This window comes from Doryrhamphus excisus, linkage group LG1 (genome assembly GCF_037039965.1).
Source record: "Doryrhamphus excisus strain RoL-2023G ecotype Guam linkage group LG1, RoL_Dexc_Guam_v1.1, whole genome shotgun sequence".
Classification (NCBI taxonomy): domain Eukaryota; kingdom Metazoa; phylum Chordata; class Actinopteri; order Syngnathiformes; family Syngnathidae; genus Doryrhamphus; species Doryrhamphus excisus.
This window is the reverse complement of record NC_136357.1, coordinates 19,983,117-19,987,892: the sequence shown is the minus strand read 5'-3', so window position 1 is coordinate 19,987,892 and position 4,776 is coordinate 19,983,117.

Sequence of the window (4,776 nt, the reverse complement as noted above, 5' to 3'; positions counted from 1 at the left end):
GTAAGCCCATTATTCTCACTTGGCGATGTGTGCATGAACCTGGTATCCCCCCCTCCCCTCCCCCAGAGGACGCCACCTCGCGGCTTACCTGGCTTGTCAGCCATGAACGCTCCTCTGGTCCCAATCAACCAGGTGCTGCATCCCCCCACCCCGTCTTCTCATGTCCAAAATGGCCTTCACGGTATAGGCTGGCTCACAATCGATGAGACGCGGTGGCGGCTCGGCCAGAGGGCACAGCGGGCTTGAGGAAACAGGTTTGATCGTCACATCCTTCTCCTGGGTAGGGAACAAGGGAGGCTGCTAGGCGTAAGCAGCTTTGAATGGGGATATACATGTAGCCAAGCTCTCCAATGAATTGTGCACGTAGTACACCCAAAGGAGGTGGGCGAACCAGGCAAACGGGTGCTGACACTGACCTCTTACCTGCTGACAAAAGGTCGGCGGGCAAAAATTAAGTAGCAGAAACCGACAGGGCAAGACCGCGGTGAAGTTACTTTACGTTGGATATTTGTCTCTGTAGGAACAGCGGTCGTCATCCTCACTGTGCCCGGGCTGCTCTCTCCTGCTGCGGGGAGCTCGCACGGAAGTGCCGTTCTAAGAACTGCTTGTTCGTACTTGGGACCGTCAATAAATTTCCATTTATTTCTCTTCCATTGACGAGAGTTTGCTAAAAATTAAAATATATCTAAATCACACCAGAAAATGATCCATGACCATGTCAAATAATTAATCCTACCCTAAAAACTCGCCGAGCTCGCACACACACACACACACACACACACACAGAAGGAATTGGAGCAGCCGTGTCTGCTTATGAGAGGTCGTTATCGTGCACAACACCAACTTTAATGATGAGAGAAATGTTTTATATATCGTACTAAATTGTGTCAGTGTGATGTGTTTGTGTGTGTGGAGGCGGGGGGGTTATTATCAATAACTTCCAAGTCACGTGACCTTTAACCTCCAAACCACTTTGAATGTTTATTGCTCCCATACACACCTTTTTGCTTTTCTATAACTTTCCTAGGATTTTATATGATTTTTTATATGAACTATTATCAATAACTTACAGGTCATGTAACCTTTGACCTATATAAACTATTATCAATAACTTCCAGGTCATGTGACCTTTGACCTCCAAACCACTTTGAATCTTTAGTTTTTCCATGTTGGTACCATAAACACTCTTTTTCTTTTATACTTAACTTTGCTAGGATTTTATATAATTTTTTTGTGTTAACTTTTATCAATAACTTCCAGGTCATATGACCTTTTACCTCCCAACCACTTTTCAGTAGGACTTTTATGAAGTCCTTTTTATGAAGAGCGGCAGTCAAACAGGCCAGGAATACTATTAACTAAATGCTAAAGTGTACAAATAAGTCCTGAGTCGGGACATTTTTACTGAGGTAACAGCTCTAATATCAGCAGGTAGGGCATTCCACAATGTTGGAGCCCCAATGGAAAAGGCTCTTGAGCCCGCGTTCTTCATTCTTGCCCTCGTTGGGGCGTGGTGGTTCAGATGGTAGCATGGTCGTCTCCCCACCTGAAGGTACTAACTGCAGGCTTTTCAAAGTAGACATTGGAAGTCGACCAGAAAGCAGCACATTACAGTAATGGACGTGACAATGGACAAATGCATGGACTAGGATTTCTGCACCAGAAGTGGATAGAAGTGGATAGATAGAACAAGAGGTGTTGGGTAAAAACAAAGAACAAAGGAGTAAAGTGGCACAAGGGAGCATTAATTCATTCATTTTCTACCGCTTATCCTCTTGGTGTTGTTGTCTCTGTCTGTATTGTCCCCCCTCTGTCTTCTTTTTGCTTCAACTTTTATTGGCAAAGAGGACACAGCCAGTGGTTATCTTCAGCCTTCTTGAGATCTTCATTTTTTATTCTGACACATTCTCTGTGAAACCACCGGTCACATATGTCACATTGAATCTGTCATGTTGGGGAAAAAATTAAAACGAAAACAACTGTCAAAATCAACAATTAATGTCCCGTAAATGTAATGTCATTCTGCATTATCAATCTTACCCATCCAGTATCACTCTTCACAACAGATGTAGCTGTGGCAGCAGGTGGGTCTTTTGAGGCACAGATCACACACCAGGAATCCATTTGGAAAACTACAAAATCATTACATTTTCAATGAGTGTATTAAAAATGTATGTTATAAATTCATGACCTACAGTGCATCCGGAAAGTATTCACAGCGCTTCACTTTTTCTACATTTTGTCATGTTACAGCCTCATTCCAAACTGAATTAAATTAATCTCTTACCTCAAAATTCTACACAAAATACTCCATTATGACAATGTGAAAAAAGGTTTTTTTGACATGTTTTGAATTTATTAAAAATAAAAAACAAAAAAAATCACATTTACATAAGTATTCACAGCCTTTGCCATGAAGCTCAAAATTGAGCTCAGGTGCATCTTTTTTCCACTGATCATCCTTGAGATCTTTCTACAGCTTAATTGGAGTCCACCTGCAGTAAATTCAGTTGATTGGACATGATTTGGAAATATAATAACTGTCTATATAAGGTCCCACAGTTGACTGTGCATGTCAGAGCACAGACACCAAGCATGAAGTCAAAAGAACTGTCTGTAGACCTGCGAGACAGGATTGTCTTGAGGCACAAATCTGGGGAAGGATACAGAAAAATTTCTGCTGCTTTGAAGGTCCCAATGAACACAGTGGCCTCCATTATTCGTAAATGGAAGACGTTTGGAACCACCAGGACTCTTCCTAGAGCTGGCCGGCCTTCTAAACTGAGCGATCGGGGAAGAAGGGCCTTAGTCAGGGAGGTGACCAAGGCCCCGATGGTCACTCTGTCAGAGCTCCAGCGTTCCTCTGTGGAGAGAGGAGAGCCTTCCAGAAGGACAACCATCTCTGCAGCAATCCACCTATCAGGCCTGTATGGTAGAGAGGCCAGACGAAAGCCACTCCTTAGTAAAAGGAACATGGCAGCCCATCTGGAATTTGCCAAAAAGCACCTGAATGACTCTCAGACCATGAGAAACAAAATTCTCTGGTCTGATGAGACAAAGATTGAACTCCTTGGTGTGAATGCCAGGCGCCATGTTTGGAGGAAACCAGGCACTGCTCATCACCAGGCCAATACCATCCCTACAGTGAAGCATGGTGGTGGCAGCATCATGCTGTGGGGATGTTTTTCAGCAGCAGGAACTGGCAGACTAGTCAGGATAGAAGGAAAAATGAATGCAGCAATATATAGAGATATCCTGGATGAAAACCTGCTCCAGAGCGCTATTGACCTCAGTAGACTGGTCATGTACCTTGACCATATAGACAGTAGACATTAGCACACAGCCAAGATCTCAAAAGATTGGCTTCAGAACCACTCCGTGAATGTCCTGGAGTGGCCCAGCCAGAGTCCAGACTTGAATCCGATCGAACATCTCTGGAGAGATCTAAAAATGGCTGTGCACAGATGTCTCCCATCCAACCTGATGGAGCTCAAGACTTATTGCAAAGAAGAATGGGCAAAACTGCCTAAAGATGGGTGTGCTAAACTTGTGGGATCATATTCAAAAAGACTTGAGGCTGTAATTGCTGCCAAAGGTGGATCAACAAAGTATTAAGCAAAGGCTGTGAATACTTATGTAAATGTGTTTTTTTGTTTTCTATTTTTAATAAATTCAAAACATGTAAAAAAAAAACCTTTTTTCACATTGAGTATTTTGTGTAGAATTTTGAGGTAAGAGATTAATTTAATACAGTTTGGAATGAGGCTGTAACATGACAAAATGTAGAAAAAGTGAAGCGCTGTGAATACTTTCCGGATGCACTGTATTAGCTACCTGATCCCTGCAGAAGTTCGAGGGCCATTGTTTTTCTTTCTGCAGATATTCCCTGGAAAAACATTCATTATTTTACATTTTACATAATATGAATTGTAAGCATAATAAATATTTACTTTAGTTTTTTCACAGCCCTTCTTTCCTGCAGCGTTTCGGCTCGGATCTATTAGGAACACGGTTCTTTTTTTCCGCATGAACAAACTGCAACAAAATGGCAGTATATTAAGTCAGTTGAGTCAGCTAATGTTGCACTGCAGCATCTTCTGTGTCATTAAAATAACTACAAACCAGCAAATTCTAGTGGTTGCTGTTAACATTGACAGCTGCAAGAATATACATCATAACTTGCCAGATCGACATATTAAAAGAAAGAGAAAACCATTACACAAATAACTGAGCAATTCCTTCAAAAAGGTTGTGTGTACACCAACATGCAATTACATTGAGGACTAGGGAGAGGACTAGGGAGAGGACTAGGGAGAGGACTAGGGCGAGGACTAGGGCGAGGACTAGGGAGAGGACTAGGGAGAATATTGTATCGACATACTGTGTGACACCCCTCCACCAGATGGTGCCATCTGCTGTGCGTTAGAGGAAGCAACAATCCGCTCCCTTTCTTGTTGGTCAAGACTGCAGCAAGCCAGAAGGCACTACTCGCTTCTACTGCTGCTTCTTCAGTGTCTGGTGGACAAGACGCCTCCTGCTTCTGCTCCATGTCATCCTGTTTCTGTCCAGGCCAAGGCAATGCTCTGACTGGCTCTGCCTCCAGTTCGTCTCTTGGTTGCACGTCATCCACCTGCGTTCCTGTGTCAATGGCGCCTTCCTGTGTTGCCCTGTTCTGTGTTTGCCTGGTGTACGTTTACGTTTCTTGTTTCATGCATCTGCTGGTAATTTTAGTTCTCATGCGTGTTCCTGGCTTTGTTGGGGCATTGCCATTGTACT